The sequence below is a fragment of the Notamacropus eugenii genome, chromosome 6 (assembly GCF_028372415.1).
Source record: "Notamacropus eugenii isolate mMacEug1 chromosome 6, mMacEug1.pri_v2, whole genome shotgun sequence".
Taxonomy (NCBI): domain Eukaryota; kingdom Metazoa; phylum Chordata; class Mammalia; order Diprotodontia; family Macropodidae; genus Notamacropus; species Notamacropus eugenii.
The window spans coordinates 334,214,253-334,241,467 of NC_092877.1; positions in this window are offsets into that span (position 1 = coordinate 334,214,253).

The following is a 27,215-nucleotide window of genomic DNA, read 5'->3' on the forward strand; positions in this document are numbered from 1 at the left end:
TTTTGTAATAAAGTATAAAATTGATATCCACTATAACTTTCTGTAATTTATTTAGAAGGAAGGAAGGAAAGAAGGAAAGGAAGGAACAAAGGAAGGAAAGGAAGGAAGGAAGGAAAGGAAGGAAGGAAGGAAAGAAGGAGAGGAAGGAAGGAAGGAAGGAAGGAAGGAAGGAAGGAAGGAAGGAAGGAAGGAAGGAAGGAAGGAAGGAAGGAAGGAAAGGGAAGGAAAGGCGTAGTGGCAATTCAGATGATAAAATCTTGTCTTATATTCTGGATACCTGGAAGGATGGCAGTGGATAACTCTTTGCTCATACAAGAAGTATGAGTGACCAACATTTGTAGGGTACTACTGAAATTTAAGAGAAGAAACATAGAAAAATTGAGTGCACCTTCCACCACTTCCCCTGGAGCTATGTTCTAAGGAAGTCAAACCCTGCTCCCAGAAATGTCAGCTTGCCATGCAACAGTGAGGGACAGTAGGGTTTATTCCTTTGCTTCCTTATTATAGCAAATCTGAGTGAGGTCTCTATTGAAACAACTTCCTTACTAATTGAGCACCCAAAGTCGTAGAACAGATGTCAAAACCAGACCAGTCTGGGTTGCCTCAGATGCTTCCCATCTGGTCAGTGCTAGCTGGGTTCAGAAATATTTTCATTTTCCCTGGGGGAAAAAGTGAATATGTGTATATGGAAGTTGCATTTTTAAATATTCAATAATTTTGAGAATTTATAAACTGCACATTCCACAATTCAGAAAATTCTAATCAAGAATATCTTCTTCATTTCACAAGAGCTGGACAGAACTGAGGAGTGACTGATGTATTGGAGGCAACCTACTATGGGAAAAATTAAGATATGAAATGACTTACATAACAATAATGAAGAATGATAAATATGCTGTCTCTCTAATAAAGTGAATACCACAAGATCACAAACAACCAATCATAGTGCTGAAAACCTGATGGGACAATCTAATGGGTCCACTATTTGGAGAAAAAATAAAACAACAAGCATGAGATATCAAAATGAATTCAAATATAAGCTCAGGAGTTTACTAGCCATTTGATCCTGGGCAAGTCACATACCTTCTGCCTGTCTCAGTTTTCTCATTAGTAAAATAAGAATAATAACATCTACCTGTTATGGTTGTCATGATAATACAATGCAAATATGTAAAGTGTTTTGCCAAAGCTCTATATAAATATTAACTATCATTATTACCATCATCATCAATTTTGATCATCAATGGATCTGCCCTTACTTTGTGATGAAAACATAATGGAGAATATATGATATAAATAAAAATTCCAAATTTGTAATGGACACTTGCAATTTTTAAAAGGCATATGTAATTGTTATTCTACAATGGGCTAATTTTTAAATTATGAATACTGTAACTAGATGAAGAATTAGCTTTTCCATAGCTACAAATTTAACTTTTGCAAGGTTACTAATCCATGAAGAAAGCATTACATGAGATTTCCCAACGCAGGGGTCAACTGCTGATTAAATGAGAAGATGTTCATTTGCTATGAATATATTCTCATTTTATTTTAATATTATTTAATGAACACATGAAACTGATGCACATTTCATTATTGTTTGTACATGAAATGATGCAATACGACTAAGTAATAATTACATAGGGATATGTGAACATTATTAAATTAAGCAAAACTACATTAGAATATAGTTCAATCTATTCATGAGAACCCACAAATCTAAATATGAACCTTCTAGAGCCACTACCATCATTTCTCTCCTGGATTAATTGTAGTAGTCTTCCAGGTGATGCTTCTCAATCTAGTCTCTCCTCAATTCAACACATTCTCCAAGCAAGTGTCAAATTAACATTCTTAAAACAAATCTGGCAGCATCACTTCTTTACATAAATGTCTTCAATTCTTCTCAACTGCCTCCAAAAAAAACATTATAAGCTGATTCTGGATTTTTAAAAAATTTTACCAATGTGGGTTCCAACTAATTTTTCCCCCAAAGGCATAATTCATTTTTCCTTTTACGCCAAATTCTTTTATGAACTTAGCATTTCATCTCATATCTCCATGTCTTTGTATAAACTCTTCATACTTCATCACCTTTATCTTTTAGGATTCTTAGCTTCCTTCAAGGTTTGGCTCAGGTATCATTTCATGTATTTACTTCCTATTCTATAACGTTACCCTTGCTTTTTGTGCTTTTTATATATTTGCCTTTTCAAAATATCACAGACTTAATTGATTTCATAGGAGGGGAAGAAAAGAGAATAGTCATTTATAATTTACCTACTATGTGCCAGTCATCATGCAAAGCACTTTATAAATATTATCTCATTTGATCCTCACAATAACCTTATGAAGTAGGTGCTATTATTATCCCCAATTTACAACGAGGAAAACTGAGATAAAAAGAGATTAGGTGCCTTCCCTAGAGTCACACAGCAGCAAGTATTTGAGGTCAGATTTAAATGCAAGTTATCTTGATCTGACACCCATGGCTCTATCTACTGCACCATCAGTTAATTGCACCTAAGAGTTAAAAGAGACCTTAGAGATAATCTGGAAAAAGATAACAGGGAATAATAGATGGAATACTTTTCAGTCTAAAAGATATGGGCTGTAAGTCTGGCTCAGCTATTTATCATGTCTACCATCCAGCTTCAGTTACTTGCTAGCTGCGTGACCATGGACAAGTCCTTTATCTTCTATTTTCTTCACTTTGCTCATCTATAAAGTGAGGAAAATAATAACACGTATCTTGGAGTTGTTGTGGGGAACAAATGAGATAGCATACAAAGCTCTTTTAAAATCTTAAAGAGAAATAGGAGAGTCAGTTATTGTAATAATACAGTATGGACTTATTCAATATGTTTAATTGAACTGAAGCCCAGAAGGCAGCAATAGTCTTATTTTACTTTTAACTCCTCAGTTGCCTAGCAGGATCTTGTGTGATTGACACACTAAATATTTATATGACTGGATTCTCTTTCATTCTCTCTCTCTCTCTCTCTCTCTCTCTCTCTCTCTCTCTCTTTCTCTCTATCTCCCTCTCTCCCTCTCTCTCTCTCTCTTTCTCTCTGTCTGTCTCTCTCTATTTCTCTCACCACCAAGTACAACAATGTTTCTTTATATGAAAACGAGATTGGGCAGATTATATCCTCTAAATCTTTTCTTTATTTATTGTCTTGTCTGGGCATCATATACTGGGAGATTAAAGGTTAATTCTGGCTGTTTTCTAAAATATGGTATAAATCAAGCAGTGATGTGCACAATATGTCACATCATAGTGTTAGTTAACATTACGTCCAAGACACATTACATAAAATATTTGTCAGCAAAGAGCTCGTCAATTCTGGCAGTATTCTTTACACTTGAAAGAGCAGATGTTCATTTTGTTTGATGAGCTGCAGTGTCATTGGCAGCATTAAAATCAAAATAACCTTGGAATAAGAAGCTAAAGGCTATGAGAAAGGACAGGCATTGCACCAAATTTAGGCTCACATGTTTCTTTGCTGCAGATACTGTAAGGATCCTTATAAACAGTTCTAATAAAAAACACAGTGGAGATTGATTTGTCATGCTTCATGCTGAATTAACATTAATTTATTTCCCCTTTTCCTTCAAAATATCTCTTTGAAAAAGATTCATTAACAAAAAAATACAATTTCCCAAGTTCCTTATTCAAAAGAATGAAATAAACAAGACTGTTCCCTGTGGATGCATATCATGTGTGAGAGGGAATGCTGTCATATAGTATTGGCTTTTGTCCCTTTAAGTTCCTGTATTTATTCACTATGTTAAATGAGGCAGAGTATATAGAATGAAGGGAACTGAGAAGGAGCAGGCGCACAGGTAGGAAGAGAACCAGGGGACAGATATATCATGGGAGTCACTAGGGTAGTTTATAAATGGGGGGGGGGGTAGTACTGTTGAATACTATAGGGGGTTAGGTCCGTGAGTCAATATACTGAAAGAGATAGAAGAGTTTGATTGAAACACCAAGAGGAGAGTTTCAAAAATCCTACCAATTAGTGTTGTTTTAAAGTAGAAATGTTTCTTTAGAAGATAATAGGAAAAATGGTGGAGTACAAAGATGGGCCTGCTCTAGCTCTCCCCCCATAGCCAATAAAAACACCCGTAAAAATGACTCTAAAAAATTCTAGAGTAGCAGAAGTCACAAAACAGCAGAGTGAAAGAGACTTCCAGCCTAAGACAGTCTGGAAGACTGACAGGAAAGATCTATTGCACCAGGCTCAGAGCAGACTGCAGTCCAGTCTTGAACATGGCACAGCATGGACAGGACTGGAGCAGTTTTCAGGGCACAGAATCATGGGTAGCAGCTGCGGTTCCCAGATTTCTCAACTGAAAACCACCAAAAACAGCTTCAAATATCAGTAAAAAAACTCTTTCACCTGGGTGAGAGGGGAGTACAGTCTAGCCCCAACTCTGACCCTAGGGCAGCAGCAGCCACTGAAGCAGCTGAGTTCACTTTTGGAGACCTCAGCCTAAAGAACCTGAGAGACTTGAGCACCTAATCTGGGTCTCAGTTCTCAGTGACAGTCCTGGGGTGAGGAGGAGGTAGAGCTGGTGGTGGCTGTGGAGAGGGAAACTTACTCACAGTTCCAGGGCAGAGAAGAGTGCTTGTGGTTGCTCACAGACCAAAATGTAGGCCAGGAGAGGAAAACACTTCTCTCTTGATTGTGTCACCTTGGAGGAACTGAAAATTTACAGGTTCCTAGAATATACCCTCCACTTGACAAAGGACTCAAAAGTCAAGTAACTGGCTGGGAAAACGCCCAAAAAAGAGGGACAAATAAGACTATAGAAGGTGACTTTCTCAGTGAAAAGATATTTTCTTCCATCCTTTCAGATGAGGAAGAACAAAGCATACCATCAGAGGACAACATAAAAGTCATCTGCATCCAAAACCTCGAAAAAATATGCAACAGTCTCAGGTCATGGAAGAGCTCAAAAAGGATTTGAAAATAAAGCAAGAAAGGTGGAGGTAAAATTGGAAAGAGAAATGAGAGGGATGCAGGAAAATCATGAAAAGTGAGTCACTAGCTTGCTAAAGGAGACCCAAAAAAAATGCTGAAGAAAATAACAGCTTTATGGCAAAAGAGGTCCAAAAAGTCAATGAGGAGAAGAATGCTTTAAAAAACAGAACTGTCCAAATGGAAAAGGAGGTTCAAAAGCTCACTGAAGAAAATAGTTCTTTAAAAATTATAATGGAGCAGAATGGAAGCTAATGACTTCATGAGAAACCAAGAAATTATAAAAACAAAACAAAAAGAATGAAAAAAAAACCATAGAAGACAATGTGAAATATCTCATTGGTAAAACAACTGACCTGGACAAACAGATCCAGGAGAGATAATTTAAAAATTATTGGTCTACATGAAAACCATGATCACAAAAAGAGCTTAGACATCATCTTCCAAGAAATTATCTAGGAAAACTGCCTTGATATTCTAGAACCAGAAGGTAAAATAGATACAGAAAGAATTCAATAATCACCTCCTGAAAGATATCCCAAAAGGAAAACTCCTAGGAATATTGTAGTCAAATTTCAGAGTTCTCAGGTCAAGGAGAAAATATTACAAGCAATCAGAAAGAAACAATTTAAGTATTGTGGAAATACAATCAGGGTAACACAGGATTTAGTGGCTTCTACACTAAGGGATTGAAGGACTTGGAATATGATATTCCAGGGGTCAAAGGAGATAGGATTAAAACCAAGAATCACCTATTCAGCAAAACTGAGGGTAATACTTCAGGGGGAAATAATGAAATTTCAATAAAATAGAGGACTTTCAAGAATTCCTGTTGAAAAGACCAGAACTGAATAGAATATTTGACTTTCAAATACAAGAATCAAGAGAAACATGAAAAGGCAAACAGGAAAAAGAAGCCTTAAGGAACTCATTAAAGTTGAACTGTTTATATTTCTCCATGGAAAGGTATTATTTGTAACACATGAGACCTTTTTCAGTATTAGGGTAGTTAGAGGGAATACATACACACACACACACACTCACACATATATATTTATATATATGTACAAATGTAGGTGTATATGGGTATATGTATATATTATATATGTCTATGTATGTGTATTCATGTATACATAGACAGAGGGCACAGGATGAGGGAAGAATACCTAAAAAAATAAAATATACTGTTGAATGGAATGTTCTAGGAGTAAAAAAAGGGAGAAGTAGAATACAGCAAATCATCTCACATAAAAGAGGGAAGAAAGAGCTTTTCCAATGGAGAGGAAGAGGGGGGAAATGAAAGGAAATAATTGAGACTCATTCTCATGGGATTTGGTTTAAGGAGGGAATAATACATACTCAATTGGATATGGAAATCTATTTTACCCTGCAGGAAGGCAAGGGAGAAGGGGATAGGAGAGGGAAGACAATAAAAGGGACATCAAATTGGGGAAAAGGATTATCAGAAGGAAACACTACTGTCAGAGGGCAGGTCAAGGGAGAGAATGGAATAAATGAAAGGCAGAATAGCACATAGGAGAATGTGGTTAATCTTTTACAACAAAACTATTCTGGAAGTGATTTGCATTTGTACACATGTGAGACATATTGAATTGCTTGTTTTCCCAGTGAGGGTGGGTGGCGAGGGAAGGAGAGAATATGAAACTCAAAGCTTTAAGAATGAATGGTAAAATGTTAGAAAATGTTTTAACATACAACTGGAAATTAAGCTATAGAGGCAATGGAGTATAGAAATCTAATTTGCCCTACAGGAAAATAGAGGGGAAGGGGAATGGAGAAGGGTGGATAATAGAAGGGAGGACAGATTGAAAGAAAGAGTGGATGAGGTGCATGCCATGCTGGGGAGGGTGATGGGGAGAGATGGGGAGACAATTTTGAACTCAAATTCTTGTGAGAGTGAATGTTAAGAATTGAAAAATAAATTATACATACATATATACATACATACATACATACATACGTGTGTGTGTGTGTGTGTCATCCCTGATGTTTCTATCAAGTCTTTGGTTTTGTGATGATTAAACAAGAGTTAGGCTAAAAGAGGGAAGGGAAGGGAACAGGGAGGGAAAGGGACACTAATGCTTCTACTATTAATCCACTCAAGTAGGGTATCTGAAATGAATACCTACTCCTAAAAGAAGGCAAGGACTTACTACATCTGGGAACTACTAACTGAAAAATCTGTTTCATTTTTCTTCTGGGAAGATCCAAGCACTGTTAAGATATTTCATCCTCTACTAGAAAAGAATTCCTTTTTCTGTGTTATTTAACAACATGCAGATCACCTCCAGAATTGCAATGATAATATCAACACAAACATACATACACACATACATACATCTATACATACAAATATATGTATGATGCATGTATATATATATGCATGTATGTATGCTATTACAAAAAACTTTTAACTAGCATAGACTAGAACTACACGCAAACTGGCTATCAACTAATAACCTATTAGTCACTTTCTACTACATGTCAATTACTATGCTATGTACAGGGGAATAAGAAGTCAAAAAATTCATTCTTGCCTCTACCTTAATGAACTTCCATTCTATCAAAACTGTCTTTGCTTTAATAACAGAAAATGATGTTTCAGAAGCAATTTGACTACCATAACATTACATTTTGTATGGCTCATACGTCTATTTTGTGACTTTTCTATATGGGCAAAAAAATTGATGGATCTGGAGTCAGAGAACCTGAGTCAAAATCTCATATGTCACTTACTACTTTGGGAACTTTAGCTAAGTCAGTTACACTCTCTGAGCCTCAGTTTCTTCAATTATAAAATGAGTGAATTGACTAGCTGACTTCCAAGGCCCTGTCATTCAACTCTGTCTATCACCCATCCCATGATCTAAGAAGAAAGCACATAACATCATCATTAAGTCTTCCACTCAGTGCTGTTGACTATATCCTTATCAATATTTCTGCCCTTTTCAGAAAAAAACTGGTCCAGAAGAATTGACTTACTTACTATTATCCAGATCGAACAGTTCATTTTCTGTCATGGTGCCTTTGTACAGATTGTCTTGGATACCTGGAATTGTCATCATCTTCACATTGGTCTACCAATTGCTACTTTTAAGGCACAGATCAGTCACCATCTCTAATGCAAAGCCTTTCCTGATTGCACTAACTTATTAATGTTCTCTCCCTCTATACAAATTATTGTGTGTTCTCATCCACCAACATTTTATATCTCCTAGGAGAATATAAGCTACATGAGTCCAAACAACACATATGTGTGTGATCAGCACCTAACAGTATTTTGCATATAGTAATGAATCAAGAAACAATTATTAAGCACCTGCTATTTTCAAGGCACTGAATTGATGATGTATATAAAAATAAAACAGCCCCTGCTCTCAACAAACATGCATTCCATCAGGAGAGAGAATATATACATATAAAAGTATATACAGCATAGAGAGTGCATGTAAGGTTATTTGAGGAAGGAAGCAATTAGCATTAGATCAGGAAAGGCTTCATGTAGAATATGGCACTTAAACTGATTCATGGAGGAAATGAGAGATTCTGTGAGATAGAGATGAGGAGGGAAAGCATTCCAGACGAAAGAGGTGGTACATGCAAATGTAGAATCGGAAGATTTCAGTGCAGTATAGGAGGAATAGCAGGCTGGCCAGTTACACAGGGCTATTAAATACAGGAAATGGTAATATATATGACTAGTTCTTTTGGATGATAGACTATGGGGAGAGAATAATTTAATGTGTAATAATATTGGAATAGTACACTGAGGGGACGTTGTAAAAGACTTTCGAAGCCAAAAAGAAACTAATCTGGTGGGAGAAATTAAAAGTCTTCCCTGTTCACAAGGAGAGATTGTTGTTCAACCAATAAGCATTTATTAAGTGCTTACTGTATACCAGGCACTGCCTGAAGCACTCGAGTTACAAAGAGAGACAAAAACCAGTCCCTCCTCTTAAAGGATCCTATACAACATATTACCATATAAATAACTTGCATGTACATATGTATGTGCATGCATATATGAATATATGAAAATGTATATATGCTTATATGAATATATATGTGTGTCTTTCTATATACACACACAAACATACAAACATGTGTATGTATAGGAATACATACACATATGTGTGTACATGTAAATATACACACATAGTTGAATAGTATATATACATACATACATACATAAACACAGACAATTGAAGATAACCCTAGAGGAGAAAATTCTAGATTCTTCGGATATAAAAATTCTAATTAATTGATGAAGTAGGAAGCTAAGAAAGTCAAAAATAAATTTCAGAAATCAAATTTATAACTGAAATTACCTATGAAAGAGAAAAAAGGTGAAAAATAGAAAGAAACTATAGTAAGGAAACAGTGAGCCAGAGATGGAACACATTCACAAGTATATGGTTACAAATGGACACACAGAGAGAGGGTGGGCTGGGGGGAAGGTAGGGTATTCAATGAGGTGAAAAGAGATAAATTAAAATTAGATGAAAATACTATAAATTAGGATAAATTGTGTGCCTGATGAATGCTAAAGTCTATTATTAAGGTTTTAATGATTCTCAGTCTGGCTTTATCCTAGTTATTTCTGAATAACTACCAATCTTATTATAATTACAGTGAATGTTGTTCTGAATTATTTTAAAATCAGAAACTTTGAAATATGACAAAGAATAGATTATTTTCCTACGGAACTGTGGGAACTGACAATCTGATCCTTTAAAGATTAAATGATTTTAAAATGATGGAGTGAATAATATTGCACATTTAATGGTGTCATCTGCCTTTTCTCAACCAACATCTCCTTCCATTACTTGTAGTTTATTCAGGAAAAAAAATAAATATTATTTTTAACCAAATATTCATTATTCCAGGTAAAAAAAGAGTTCCCATTTGAATAAAATAAGGAACAATGTGTTTCATTATAAAACACATTTTTAAAGATTTCTTGATAGAATAGCTTTATTTCATCTGATGTTCTTTTGTAGTGTACTTTTTAAAAAATTTTCCCCCAAGAATCATAATATATCTGTCCTTATTATGAAAACCATTCTAAAGCAGAATTATCTAGACCAAAGTAAAATAAAAAATATTTTTAAACCTACAAAAATGGAAGAAATTATACTATGATTTGCTTTATTTCTATTTGAAAGGTATAGGTAGATTTTAGTCAAACATGGGAAGGAATATATATATATATTATATATATAATATATTTTATATATATATATATAAACAACATAACTATCAATCTTTATGCAGTAAAACATTTAAAATATATAAATGTGAGCTGTCCAGAATTAGGGGAAAATATATAATTAGAAGACACATATATACATACATATATTACACATATATACAAAAATACATGTCATAATATTTCTATAATCCTCAATAGCATCTCTTTTAAATGTCTAAACAATTTTAAGATAGTAAGTTACAATAATTAGGCTTACTAGCAAAATATTGAAAATGAAACTTCCAGGACACTAATGCTATAGCACCATTTTACATTAAAGTCAGCAATCACATACTCCATACACATTTGAAGGTCTAAAAATGAGAAGAATAAAAGTTTTCCTATGAAATTGAAGAATAATAGTGCATTTTGCGCATCAGTTATGTATGTTGTTCATCTGTCTTTCTGTAATCTATCTCCTCTCTCCCATTCTTTATAGTACCTTCTGTCTCATTTTCTTCTACTCTCTTTCCCCACTCTTATAGTGTGGAAAGTGGCTACAAAGTGTTAGGATAATTTCATATTTTTCTGTGTTTATGGGTTGCTATTGGAAAATAATTCATCAACATATGAGCGGACCACTAGTGATGCATTTCTCTCTACAGTATTTAGCTAATGTGTCTTCAAAACTGAGACATCCCTGTTCCTAAATCTTCAATTAATACCTTTTTGTTATATAATTACTGGCATTGCTTATTCTCCATTGACATAGACATCCATGACCTACCCTCCCACCAAAACTACAATGGAGCATCAGAGTGGTGGGTGATCAGATATGGGTGTGATCTAAACTGTAATATTGGAAGAAATAACCAAAGAACATGGACTCTGGAATCAGAGGCCATGGGTTCAAATATCACCCCAACCAATTACTAGGTAAGCCACTTAACTTCCCTATGACTTACTTTCATTGTTTGTAAAAAAAAAAAAAAAGGATGTAAGACAATAGTCTAGATATATGTTATTCTAAGAATGCTTGTGTGTATACACATGTATGTACACAGATATCCATACACATACAGTAAGATATATAAAGATGTATCTATGTATGCATACATACAATCACATATATAGTGTGATATATAGTCATGTACCTATACATACATATATACTTCCATACATGAACGTGAGCATACATGTGTACATATATATATACATGTGCATGTGGATGTATGCATGTGTGTGTATATGTGAATGTGTGTGTGGATATACGCACATAAAACTGATAAATAATGTTCTTAGACTGAGGCAGATGTTCAAATGTATGTGATTCCCAAAATAAAGTCAATTTAGTAAGAGGGTAAAAAATCAGTTTCCCAAAGCATGTCCTTATTTCCCTTGAAACGGCAGCTTAGCTGAAGGTCTTATTTGTCTCTTGGTCTCATAAGAAAAGGAAGTTGTATAATTTGTAATGTAAAGAAATGTTAAAGGTCACTGTTCTGTTAGATACTCACTTAGTCTTGTCTTATATTTTTGCGACACTTCCACTCCATTGCGATCTATTATGATTTACTGCTCCAATCTTAACATATTACACCAAAATCCTCAGAGCATAAACAAATATTTAACCAAAGGCACAATTATAAGGTTCCAGATAATAAGTAAGCATCTCCCTCTGCTATAGAAATGGATTCCAAAAGTGAATCATAATTGTAAATTTGTTTAGATTTCAGAGATTGAATCTAATCAAAGTCTGATTTGGAGGAAATTATTTGCTGCACTCAGAATAGCAGCCCTCATCTCACCCAGCATTCAGGCCAGTTACACGTCAATTTCCCAAAATTAGGGCATGTTTATGTGCATTGATTTGCTTAGCACAATTGATATGACATTAATTTGATTAAATAAATTTAAAACACACACAAAATCATCTCTGTCCTCTGGCTTGCTGCCCACTTGCTTTCATTGTGATTCTTGTGCTGAATGTCAGGAGAAAGGGCAAATTAACCATAAATATACACATAAAACCAGAAGCAATGGACACAGGATAGAATGAAGAGGCAGAGCTTTTCTCTTTAAAAAGGAAAGCCAGAGTCAACGATCATGACAAAGGATTAAGTCCACTCAGCTGTGTTGTTTCTTCCATTTAAAGAAGGGGGGGGTAGGTGGAGAATAAGTTTTTAGAGTCTGTTATGTTCTGGCATTGTATTAAAGGTTTTTTTTAAATATCTCAGTGGAGTTTCACAATAACTCTCTATGGTAGGTGTTATTGTCATCTCTGTCTCTAAAGTAGTTAAGTGACAGAATCACACAGCTAGTAAGTGTCCAAGTCCGAATTTAAACTCAGGCTCAGAGCTCTCTCTACTAAACCATCAGCTATCTCTGGTTAATAAGAGTGCAGAAATTTCTAGGACAAGAGCTCTTAAATTGTGTGTGTGTGTGTGTGTGTGTGTGTGTGTGTGTGTGTGATGGATCACTTTAGTAGTTTGATGAAGTTTATGTACTCCTTAGAATCATGTACTTAAACACATAAAATAAAATTCATACCATAACAAAAAAATTAATTATTTTGGAATGCATGTATCGAAATATCGGGAAAAATGTTTCTGTATTCCAAGATAAGAATCCCTGCTCTAGTGCATACAGGTAACAAAGGAGATTGGATCAAACCAAAATTTCTCTTGCTCATGGGTAAGCATGTTTTATTCATACACTGCTTTGTGCTTTTTTATTATATTGTTTGGGACCAATGGTAGGAAAGGATGTAAATATAAAATAACAGAAACCTTACAAGCTTTTTACTTCCAACCTAAATTTCTTTGAATAATCATCCCCTTTTGAGAGTTTGCAGTAATCTGACTAAATAAATGGTGTATAAGACCTTGATTAGCTGCCAGAGACTCGTGACTAGTGTTTTGCATCAATTGTTGGGAGGAAAAATATTCTTCTGGATGTTTTCCTTTATGTAATTCAACTATATTTCACTACTGTGAGAGCACCGGAGAAGATTTGTATCAGTTTAAATAAAATATAGTTGGACAACGACAAACTGTCTTTGAAATTCAACATTTATTCATTGGTGCTAATGACTTATGCCTTTCTTTCTGTCTGTTTCACTGTGTAGGTGTGTCTTCCAAGAAATCTTGATTAATAGAGGTGGGGGACCAGATTCTCAGCCTATATAATGCTAATCTATCAGTTACTTGGATGTCTGTATGTGTGTGTGTGACTGGAATATATATATATATATGTATATGTATATGTATATATATATATGTATATACATACACACATATACATATACACATGCATAGATACATATGTATATACACATGTATGCATGTTATGTGTATACATACATGTGCATGCATACATGTATGTATACCATTGACAATAAATGGGCTGGATGTGATTTGACAGAAATTCAAATCCTCGCTCTACTTCTAGGTTCCTTTATCACCTCAAGCAAGTCACAAAACCTCTGGTGGCATCCATTTCACTCTCTCTAAAATGGATTGAGAACAGATGGTCCCTAATGTACCTTTTAGTAGTCTATCAGGGAGGGAATATTTATGTTTTGTCTTTGAATAACCAGTGCCTATCAAAGTACATTGCACAAAAATGACATACAATAAATGCTTGTTGAGTTGAGCATAAATATGTAGCTTTATTCTTTCCCACTTCTTCAGTGCTTCTGAGAATCTGCAATTTCATCCATATCCCTCAAATTATCTTTATGGACAAAGTCAATTAAGTGAATTTAAATTTGTTAAAGGGGAAGATCCCATTAGCACTTTTGGTTGTGTTGTGGGACAATGTAGAAAGATTGTGAAGTTTGGATTCAGTAATAGGTACCCGCTCTGACTCTGTTATTTAAAAACTGTTTAATCTTGGGCAGATCATTTAATTTCTCGGTTATCTTTGTGTCCACATTTTTTAAATGAAGTGGATGTAATAGATTGCCTCTAAGGACCCCCTTAAAATTGGAAAATTATGATCCTATGACCCTGGAAGTGTTTTGTCTCATCTTTTGAATGAGGCATCAACACAAAATAGAATGAAGAAAAATCATTCTGTTTATCACATGAGTATCTCACTCATGTAATAATATTGAAGTAGATTAACAGAAGCATTCTCAAGATTCTTGGACTAAAATTTTTCATCTCTACCCATTTCCAGTTCTGAGATCCATATGTTACCCTCTTATAAAACCAACCTAATGTGTTTGAAGATAAAATAATCTTTCAAAGCAGTTTAACCTATTAGCTTCAGTTGCACAAGCATTCTAAGCCTCCAGTAGTTTGTTATCATTAGGTTATAGCCAAGAGTGTTGTGCTTACTGTAAAAAATGAAAATGAACAAACTGTCGCTAGTGCCAAGTTACCTCCAGGGACACAAAGCACAAAGGTTAATAGAGAAGGACACAGGCTGTCTTTTCATGTGTATTGTCTAGAGTTGCATGTTGTTGAACCAAAAAAAATCATGCAAATGATAAAAATTATACAAGCATTTGGAACATGATCTGGGTATCAATTTAATTATGCAAAATCAAAGTCATCTACTGTAGGAAACTCAATTAGTTGTTCATTACTTTGGAACATTCTTATGACATTTTTAGTCCAAGTGTTCATTATGAGTTTTCATTCATCACTTAAAGCTGTCATATGATTGGTTGATCCACATTTGAAAACAAGTGCTGTAGAGTAAAATATGGTTTGAGGAATGCAGCTCCTGAGAAGTTTGTATCTGAGTACTCAGGAAGTTCGTTTACTCTTTATATATAAAATTGAAGGTGTTGATCTTCAAGCAGAATAATAGGGAGAATGAAATTCTATTCCCCCCATTTCCCCTTTATGTATTAAGCACAAAGGACAATGATTTGAAGGAATATGCTAGGAAGCTGTGAGGGAGCTTCAGAAACACCAAGTCAAAGTCCAGTTTCTTCGACTGTCAGGATGTGGATCAAGAACTCTAAGACCTCAAATTATGGGAATTTCCATGCTGCATTAATCAGGGGAGGAGTGGATTCCCACCCCAACACAAATCACAAGTTTATTCTAAAATATAGATATGTGTAAGTATATATAGGGTGAAAAAGTAATATGAAAATTTATGCATGCTCCATTGAAGAAGGTTCATTACTATCTAGCCATGCCTTCATGCATATATGCATACATGCATATATGTATGAATGTGATGATATATGTCAACATTCAATAATAAATCTGATTTTTACTGATATATGGCATATAATAGAATGTCAATAAGATCAATATACACTGCTCGTGTAATAATAAATGCACAGTGACATATGAATTACATACGTATGTGTGAGATATATCACAACTTGTATACACACATATGCATATGTACATATATATACATACATATATATATATATATATATATATATACATTAGCATCTGTACACACATGCATCAGACAGTAAGGCCAAGTAAGGTGGTATGGTGGATAAAACATTGAATCTGCAGTTAGGAAGACCTGATTCAAATCTTACCTCAGATACTGACTAGCTGTATATCTTTGGACAAGTCCCTTAACCTCTATTTACCTCAGTTTCCTCATTTATAAAACTAGGATAATAACACCTATCTTCCAAGGTTGCTGTAAAGATCAATATATACATAATATTCAATATATATATTCTATATATATATATGTGTGTGTGTGTGTGTGTGTGTGTGTGTGTGTGTGTGTGTGTGTGTGTGTGTGTATTCAAACTGAAAAAGATGACAGGCCTAAAGTAAGGCCTCTTAGTTCAAATCTGGCCTCAGATGTTTACTAGCTGTATGACCCTGGGCCAGTCACTTAATCCTGTTTACTTCAGCTCCTCATCTATAGAAGGACTCAGACAAGGAAATGACAAACCACTCCAATATCTCTGTCAAGAAAACTGCAAATGGAATCACAGAGTCACATAAAAGTGAAAATGACTGAATAGCATAATACCTATATCTACATATTACATATAAATAAAGGTAAACTAAAATATATATATTATATTTATAATATACCCTATTAACATATATTAATATATTTATATAAGATTATACTTTTTATATAATCATACTTACTTTTATGCAATTATATATTGTCTTAATATTACATATTAATTATATGTGTATATATATATATATCATATCAGATAAATATTCTATCATTTTCCCCCAGGAATCTTTCTCTCCTAATTTTAATTGCTCTAATTTTTTGAAAAAAAAAATCTTTAAAATTTTGTACAATAAAAATTGATCATTTTGCCTCTTGGAATCTTTCTTATCTCTCGTTGTGTCAAGAATTCTTTTCCATTTCATAGTTGAGATATAAATCTCCTCCTAAATTCCTCTTATCTATGATACAACCTTCAATATATAGATCATGTATCAATTTGGGACATATTGTTATAGATGTTATAGGGTTTTGATCTAAAACTAGTTTCCATGAGTTTGATTTCCAGAAATGTTTATTATTTTTCCAAAAGATGTTTTCAAATAGTGACTTTTTGCCCCAGCAGTTGAAACCTTTGAGTTTATCAAATAGTACAAGGTATAATATCCAACTGCTTTTGAGTCTTGTGGACCTGATCTGTCCGATTATCTTTTTTTTCTCTTTTTCACAAGTAACACTTTCTTTTTAGTATTCCTGCTTCGTAGTAGAGTCAGAAATAAGAAGCTGCTAAGTCTCTTTATCAATTTTTTAAAAAATATTTCTTGTTATCCTTGTTTTTTTTGTTCCTCCAGATGAGTTTTATTATCTTTTTTCTAGTTTTATACATAAATGTTTAATTATTTAATTCTTTTACCAATGAATCTGCAGATTCATTCAAAATAATATAATTATAATACTACCAAATATTATTTTGGTATGGCATAATATTAAATATTTCTCTAGATTTATGTATGTCTGTATTTCTTTAAAGAATGTATTATACTTGTACTAACATAATTCTTTTTCATATCCTAGTAGCAGGACTCTGAAAAAAGCTTTTATATTGAGTAAGAGTCTTTCCATAAGTTTTCCATAAAATTAATGTTAGTGAGATATGAGTTACATATCTCCTGGATGAGATATTAGACTCTCTTGAGGGAGCTGAGTCATCTTATTCCTAATGGACCACTTTGCTTGCTCCATGTATATTTGATATTTATTTTTCTGTGTGTCTTTTCTCTGATTTCTATTTTGCTATCTTTTTAATGAACAGCTTTATTTACTATTCATTATACCCTTTACTTATGAAACTAACATTTGGTTGGAAGGAAATCAAGCCTTGAATGATTAGCTTCAGGCACTCCCCCATTAAAAGATATTGATTAATAGTGCACCCTGAGTAAATATTTAGGGGAGATAGATATGATTTTTATCACCGTACTTGCTCTGCGTAAGGAAAGCAGAGTGTCCAAACTTCTGTCCTGGCAAGAATCTGTCTCCCTTGGTTGGTGGAAGAGATTCTAGAGGTGCGTATTCTTTAATTCCTGTAAGATACTGCTAGACAGAATGATTTAATCATACGCAACCTCTATCAGCATAACACACACAGCATATATACATTGTTTTTCAAATACTTTTTATTTGACTCAAGTTCTCTAAGTAAAAGAACATATCAACCACAAAAAAACAAAAAACAAAAATAGATAAATTTCTCTTAGCTTACTCCTTCAACTGATTTTTCTTATTTGTATAACTAGGATTTCAGAAACAATATCAAATAACGGTGCTGATAATGGACATCCTTGTTTTATTCTTGAATGTAGAAGCATTTAGCATTTCTTCAGTAGAGATCATGCTAGCTCAGCTCTTGACTTTTTTCCTGTCATTTAATATTTCATTTTTTTCTAATTATACAGAAAAGTAGTTTTCAACATTAATTTTTATAAGATTTTGAGTTCCAGATTTCTGTCTCTGTCTCTCTCTCTCTCCTTCCTCACCCAGATCAGCAAAGAGCAAGCAATCCAATATATGTCATAGACGTACAATCATGTTAAATATACTCCCACATTAACCACATTGTGAAAACAAAGACTCAGAACAAAAGCAAAAAAGCACAAGAGAGAAAAAACAAGAAACAAAAAAAGTGAAAACTGCAAGCTTTAATCTGCATTCAGACTCCATAGTTCTTTCTTTGGATGTGGATAGCATTTCCTATCATCAGTCTTTTGGATTTGTCTTGGAGCATTGTGTTGCTGAGATGAGCTGATTTATCATCACACAATGTTGCTGTTACTGTGTAGAGTGTTCTCTTGATTCTGCTCATTTCACTAAGCATCAGTTCATGTAAGTCTTTCCAGGTTTGTGTATGTGTGTGTGTGTGTGTGTGTGTGTGTGTGTGTGTGTGTGTGAAATCTGCCTATTCAACATTTTTTATGTAACAAAGGCATTCCATTACATTCATATACCACAGGTTGGTCAGTCATTCCCCAATTGATGGATACCCCCCTCAATTTCTAATTCTTGCCCACCAGAAAAAAAGAAGCTGCTATAAATATTTTTATACATGTAACTCCCTTTTAATTTTTATGGTGTCTTTGGTGTACAGATCTAGTAATGGTATTGCTGGATCAAAGGGTATGAAGTTTTGTAGCATAATTTTGAGTATAATTCCAAGTTGCTCTCAAGAATTATTGGATCAGCTCACCAAAGATAAGTAGTGTTCCAATTTTCCTATATATTTTTCAACATTTGTCATTTTCACTTTCGTTATTTTAGACAGTATTAGACTGATTTTCTTTGTATAAAATGTCTTCAGGAGATCAAATATTCATTTGTTTTATGCTGAAATGACTGAATCTTTGCACACATCGAAGCAAATACTTCCCCAAGCTTCTTGGGGAATATGTTATGACCCAGGTGGCCATGAATGCAATGCAATCCTTCTACCTTGCCAGTTCATATCCATAACTTCATTCAAGGCTCAGCTTAGGTACTATCTATTAGTAGAAGCCTTGGTTGATCTTCCTTATATTAGTGTTCTGCCTATGTGTATCAGTAGGTACCCCAGCATACACAGAGGGACCTGCTATCACAGGTTCTTAGATCTGCATTCATAAAAAGAAAGGCAACTTTTGAGGGGTTAACAATCACTTTAAACAAGCACATGTATCAATTTTTTAGTCAAGCCTATATATCATTCACCTAGTTCAGGGGAGTCCACACCCTGAACCCCAAAGGAATCAACAGACATGGCTTCCTCCATCTGATAATATAATTCAACAGACAGACAGCTGTCGGACTGTAATTACCAGAGAGGGAAGCATGGCATCTGGGTTCTTAAAGTCAGGGGGCTCCTTAGTGTATTTCCAGAGTCCTCCTCTGACACTCAAAACTTCTTACCAAAACTAAGCCCCAAAGTAAAACCTCACCCTCAGGGTCTTTATACACTTTTTAGAGCCGGACGGCATCACATCCCTTGAGAACCAGTGCCTCGTTAACAAAAGGTATGGACCTTCTTACAAATCTTTCCAGACCTGACAATGAGTGGGGAAGATCCTTTAATTCACATTCAAATAGAGGCATTACACTTGATTATTTTAAAACAAAAACAGCAATAGATCCTACTTTACTGGCAATTACACTTTATCTCATTAAATGTTCATGCATGTATGTATCTGTTTACATGTAGTAGTATCCTTTCCATGTTGCCTAGAACATAAGTTGGATAGGGGCAGCGAGGTGGTGTAGTGGGATAGAGCATTGGTGCAGGAGTCAGGAGGACCTGAGTTCAAATCTCATCTCAGCACTTGACACTTACTAGCTGTGTGACCTTGGGCAAGTCACTTAACCCCAATTGCATCATTCTGGGTCATTTCCAGTTATCTTAATGAATATCTGGTCACTGGATTCAGATGGCTCTGGGGGAGAAGTGAGGCTGGTGACCTGCACAGTACTCCCTCTCTCAGAACGAAGTCAAGTGTAAGTCATGTCATTATTTCTCTGATGGCATGGTCTTCTTCAGCAATGAAGGACGAACACACTAGAATATAAGTAGGAACTATTTTTTTTTTAATTTTGGTTTTGCCTTGTGCATAATAGGTAGTTTAAAATGTTTGCTTTATTTGGTGGTATTGGTTCAAGTGTTATATCTTTAATCTCAAAGTTCTTTTTCTTGTAATTAAAGGCAAATCTCAAATGTGAAGTAGAAATAATTTTTGTAGCTTTGAAAGAAAGGAAGGAAGGGAGAGAGGGAAGGATTGAGGGAGGAAGGAAGGAAGGAAGGAAGGAAGGAAGGAAGGAAGGAAGGAAGGAAGGAAGGAAGGAAGGAAAAAAGGAAGGAAGGAAGGAAGGAAGGAAGGAAGGAAGGAAGGAAGGAAGGAAGGAAGGAAGGAAGGAAGAAAGAGAAGGAGGGAGGGAGAGAGGAAGAATGTCTAAGTATCTATGATATTCCAGGCACTGGGCTAAGCACTTTACAAATGTTAGTTTATTTAGTGAGTATGATCATACTACTCAGTAATATATTTGGAAAGGAACATGCTGTTGAGCTATAATTCTTTCTGTAAAACAAAGAGATGTGAGATATGGAGAATAATGATAATCTCAAGCCCCTTAAAAATTCATAGCACTAATGTTGTATGAATATTCCTGGAAGTATATAATATCCTTGGCTCTTTATATTTCAAAATGTATCATCTTAATTACGTAACGTGAAACACATAGGCATGGGCAAGAGAGAAATGAAAATTGAGTTTAAAAAATAGGGGACAAGGATCATCCATAATGATTTTCTCTGGAAAAATTACAAATGCATTGCACAAATTGTTTCTCTCTAATCCCTTTTGGATATGACTGGGTACATATATAAAATGCCAAAATGCTGAGGATAATGCATCGGCTAGCAAAAATAAGACACTGAAGTAAATGGTATTGAAAGAGGAATTGGTAATGAGCTGGAAAATTAAGAATTTACAGGGTATAAATCATGCCTTTTCTCAATGACCCTGAATTTATACACCTTTGGGGGAATAGTAAAGATCAAAGGAAGAACAGGAACGAATCCTTGAAAGTACTGTCAGAATCAGTCATTGTTGCAGATCCAACTGTTACCCAGAAATCAGTTGAGAAGGGGCCTACGTCACGGCAGGAAATATACTTATTAAAAGTAATAAGAAACAGGGAAGAAATATAGCTAAGTTTATAGGCCAGACTAAGGGCATAATTTACATTTACATTAATATTAGAAGATTATTGCAGCCCTGCAATGCAGCATAATAAGATTATTGAATCATTATGTGAAGGAAGACACTTGAGAGATCACCTAGTCATATGGATCTTGGCCCATTTCGTGTATGTTGCAGACCTCTTTGGTAGTCTTTTGAAGTCGATAGATGCCTCAACGTAAAAGTCATACCAAAAAAAACATATAAAAAATACATAAGATTCCCCCTAAAAAATAAAATCAACAAAATAAATTCATTGACTCCCTGAAATATATCTACAGACTCCTTGAGATTCTGTTGATTTCAAGCTAAAAAAAAATCACTATCTAAGTTCAACCTATTTGTCTATTTCACTCTGATTTTAAAAGTGAGAAAACAGAAGGAGGTCATGATGTTGGCAGTCCTGCATTAATATGTCAAAGAATTCCCGAGCAGAAAGCTGGGAAACAATTTTTATAGCCAGAGTCTCTGTGAAAGGCTTCAAATTTAAAATATGTAGAGAACTGGCTTAAATTTGTAAGAATTTACAAGTCCTTCCTTGATTATCAAATGGTCAAAGGATATATATGAACAGTTTTCAGAGGAAGAAATTAAAGTTATCTATGCTCATATAATAATATTCTAAATCATTACTAAGGGAAATGCAAATTAAAACAACTCTGAGGTACCATCTTATGTCTATCAGATTAGGCAATATGACAAAACAGGAAAATTATAAATACTGGAGAAGATCTGGAGAAACTGGAACACTAATGCATTGTTGGTGGAGGTGTAAATAGACTCAGCCATTCTGGAGGACAATTTGTACCTATGCCCAAAGGGCTATAAAACTGTTCTTACCCTTTGATCCATAGCCTATATGCAAAAGAGATCATAAAAAAGAGGATAAAAGGACCCCCAAGTTCAAAAATATTTATAATATTTTGTGGTGGCAAAGAATTAGAAATTGAAGGGATGCCTATAATTTAGGGATTAACTGAACAAGTTGTGATATATGAATGTAATGGGATACTATTGTTCTATAAAAATGAGGAATAGGCAGATTTGAGGGGAAAAACCACCTGGAAAGATTTACATGAGCTGATGCTGAGTGAAGTGAGAACCATGAGAATATTGTACACAATAACAGTAACACTGTGTGATGACTGACTTTATTAGATTTAGCTCTTCTCCACAATGCAATGATTTAAGATAATTGCAAAAGACTTGTGATAGAAAATACTATCACACCCAGAGAAAGAACTATTCATTCTGAATGCAGATCAAAGCATACTATTTTCTCTTTTTTTCTCTCTCATGATTTTCCCCTTTTTGCTCTGTTTCTTCTTTCACAACTAATGTGGAAACATGTTGAATATGATTGTACATGTATAATGTATAGCCTAAATCAGATTGCATATCATTTTGGGGTTAATTTAGAAATAAAGTCTTATAGAAGAGAATGTTGAAAACTAAAAAGTAAATAATTAACATAAGCATAATAATAATAATACAAAGAAGAAGAAGGAGAACAAGAAAAATGTAGGAAGAAGAAAACAACAAGAAGAAAAGAAGAACAAGAAGAAAAAGAAGAACAAGAATAACAACAGGATTAAGAACAGAAAGAAGAAAAAAGAGCAAGAAGTACGAGAAAAGGAACAACAAGAAGAAAAAGAAGAACAACAGGAAGAATAAGAAGAAGTAAAAGAACAGGAAGAAGATGAAAAGAAGAAGAAGAACAACAACAACAAGACGAACAAAAAAAGGAAGAGCAAGAAGAAGAAAAAGAACAACAACAACAAGAAAAAGAATAACAAGAAGAAGAAAAATAAGAAGCAAAAGAACAAGAATAAAAAGAACAACAGAAGAAGAAGAACAAGAAGAAAAACAAGAAGAAGCAAAAAAGAAGAACAAGAAGAAAACGAGAGGAACAACAACAACAACAAAAATAAGAACAGGAAGAAGGAGGAAAAGAAGAACAAAACGAAGAATAACAGGAAGAACAGAAAGAAGAAAAAGAAGGAGAAAAAAGAAGAAAAAGAGTAACAAGATGAAGCAAAAGAAGAACAAGAAGAAAATCAAGAAGAAGCAAAAGAAGAAGAACAAGAAGAAAACAACAACAAGAAGAAAAACAACGACAACAAAAATAAGAACAGGAAGAAGCACAGGAAGAAGGAAAAGAACAAGAAGAAGAAGAACAGGAAGAAGAACAGAAAGAAAAAAGGAGAAAAAAGAAGAAAAAGAAGGAGAAGAAAAACAAGAAGAAGTAAAAGAAGAACAAGAAGAAAACAACAAGAAGAAAAACAACGACAACAAAAATAAGAACAGGAAGAAGAATAAAAAGAACAAGAAGAAGAAGAAAAATTAGAACAAGAAGAAGAAGAAGAAGATAAAGAAGAACAAGAACTAGACAGATAACAGAATTCCCCAAATTCCAAATGCACAAATCTTTGTGGAATCTGAAAGTCTCTTGTCACTTATGATTCTGGCAGGTGGGGATGCAACTTAGTGATCTAGTATATAAAGGTTGTGGCATGAAGAGATAGATTTCATAAGGTTACAGTAGGTAGGACAGAGATTACAGAAGGGAAAGTCAGAGAAAGACTAAAAGTAAATACAACTACTTCATAATATTCCTTCGGTTCAACCTTCTTTCTCTCTCTTCCTATATTTTCTTTTTTCCCCACTTACCAGAGTTTCTTTAAAGCCAGAAGAAGAAAATTTCATTTTAAAAGGATTCCATGGCCTTCTCAAATTCTCTATTCCTTCCCAAAGACGAATGTTCTCAAAGCAAATGTCTACGGATCTGACCATACCTCTAAATTTCCCAGTGGTCTTTGAAACTATCATGGCAGCCCACTGTCAGTTTTAAATATAGTAATGTTATTTAATATTATCTGGAATATCCATTATGCTGCGGGTAAGTTGATTCCTGTTAGTGTATTAAATATCAGTACTTTTCCATTATCTCTATATAACCCTGCCCTAATGGCATAGGCATAGTCCTAGTCTCTCCAAAGCTAAGCCAAATGGAGCAGAAACTCTGGAATATCCTTCCAATTTGAAGACTGTTGAAAGAATGGATGCTGCTTTACCAGTCTAGATAAGTTAGGGGATGCTTATTATAAGATGGTCATAAACTTTCAGACATAAAATGTAAGATATCAAAATTCTAGTGCACTTAATCTGTTAATTAGTAAGAATATCCACAGCAAAAAAAGTATAGATCCATGATATATTAAAATTATATTGGTCCAGAAGATGTAGGAGCTAGCACAGCCCAGGAAATTCAATGAAGACTAGCATTAAATAATTTCTGTATTGTGAATGAAAATGATGCTTTTACTTTAATGTGTCCCAATGTGCATGTCTGTGAAACTACTGTGTGTGTGTGTGTGTGTCTTTGTGTGTGTAGGTATACACTTTTTAATGAGACCACTCTAGTGCTTTCTCATTCAAATTTAAATAATGCCTGACTTTTGTGTTAAAAATGAAAAAAAGTGTTATCATCTTCATTACTGTTATCATTACTAGTAGTAGAAATAGTAATAGCTCCCGTTTACGTAGTGCTTTGAAGTTTGCAAAGATTTTCACATATGTCTTCTCATTTGATTTTCTGAACAACCTAATGACATAAGTGCTATTTAATTACCCTGTTTTACTGATGAGCAACCTGAGGTTGATAGAGGTTAAGTGATTTACCTGGGGTCATACTGTCAGGAGTACCTGACACAGGGGTTAAACTCAGCTGCCCCTAACTCTATCTCTAGCATTCTATCCCCTGTGCCACCTAGTTTTCTAATAGTTACATGCGATTGGTTGCACTGATATTTTAATACCAGTTCATGCATTACTTGGTGCTGTTGTATGCTTAGTATAGGATTCATTTCTGGGAAAAGGAGAAATGCTGTTTTGTTTTTGTTTTTATAGGAGGGCAGTTCTGTAATCTCATAAGTTAGAGGAACTAGTGGAGCGAAAGTTCTACTGAGGCACACCACAAACTCATCCCTATTTTTGAATGAGAAAGTTGTCTAGAATCCTGAGATGTTCATTGCTTGCCTGTGATCACACTTTGAAAATGTGACAGAGGAAGATGGTTTTGTTTTTTTTTCCTGTTTTGGGGTTTTTTATTCAGTTCATTTACATGGAAAGTTTAGAGACTACAAAAAGAATTTGTCATGTTGCTGGGGACAAAGAGCACATTTCAAGAATTTAGCAAACATTACCATATATTTGATCATCAGGAAATGTTTGCCTCACTTGATATTCACAAGAGTTACCAAGGCAAGAGCAGCATGAACATTGAAGGGTTTTCTTCTGCACAAACTTCAAATCCAGTATGTGATGAGTTCTGAGATTAAAGTCAAAACTATTCAAGTTTCAGAGGTGGAATTCAAACCTGGGTCATTTTGATTATGAGGCTAAATCTCACTCTACATCCTTACTCATGACCTCATGGTCCTTATTTTGGCTTGCTTCAGTCAGGACAATTTTTTTTTGTCCTGATAAAAAACTAACCATCTCTTTGTTGGTATACCTTATAATGATCTCCATACCAGTACATTCCACAGACAAGTAATCTTGTGATATAGGTTTCATTTTGTGACTGATACTGCCTGGAATCCTTCATCTAATGAACAGATTGTTTTGTTCTGTTTGTCACGAGTGTGAGGATATTTTCTTTGACATAATCCCAGCCCCAAAAACAATTTCTTAAATTAAATTAGTCTGATATATAATGTTTATTGAACATAAAATACCACGCCAATCACTGCAGGATATAAAATGAAGAGTAAGATGTTCTCTACCACTAAGGAATCTTATAATCATCTAGTAATAATACAAAGTGATACTAATAGTTTGTTATATCAAAATATTTATAGTTGCTCTTCTGTGGTGGCAAGAGCTGGAAATTGAAGTAATGTCCATCAATTGGGGAAATGTTGAACAAACTGTGACATATGATTGTCATGGAATACTATTATGCAATAAGAAATGACAAACAGGATAGTTTCAGAAAAACCTGGGAAGACATGACCTGAATATGATCTGATGCAAAGTGAAGTGACCAGAACCAGAAGAACACTGTCCACTCTAAAAGCAATGTTGTAACAATATCAACCATGAAAGACTTAACTGCTCTGATCAAGACAATGATCTAAGAGGGTTCCAAAGGAACCGTGATGAAAAATACTCTCCACTAATGAATTCTGAATGCAGATTAAAGTATACTTATAAAGTTTTCTTCATTTTTTCTTATGTATATGTTTTTTTTCTTTTGCAACATAGTTGATATGGAAATATTTTATGCATGACTTCACATGTATAGTTGATCTCATACTGCTTGTGTTCTCAAGAGGTAGAGGAGAGACAGGAAGGAAAGAATTTGGAACTTAAAAATTTTTAAAAAATGATAAAAATTAGTTGCAACTGGAAAACAATAATGAAATAAAAATAATAATAATAAGTTTATAATATCACATATATATATATATATATCACTGTAATTTTATCAGATATTTTCTTCACAACTACCCCATGGTATAGGAAACAGAGGGATAATATAGGTCTATAAATAACAAGAATCCAAATTAGGACTAATGACTTTTTAAAAAAGTAGAGAGTGGAATGGGAAAGGAGAAAGGGTCAGTGTTGGGGATGGAACCATGCAAGACAAAGAAATGATTCTATCCAATTGAGAGTATCACAAAGAAATCAAAGGATTTATATGTGGATATAGTCTCATCTTGTCCCTCACTTCATAGGTAAGGGAAGTGAGGCCTGGAGAAATTCACTGACTTGCTCAAGGGCTAGAGAAGCTTATATACACCTAGAGGAGCTCTGACTCTCAATTCAGCGTTCTTTTCTCTG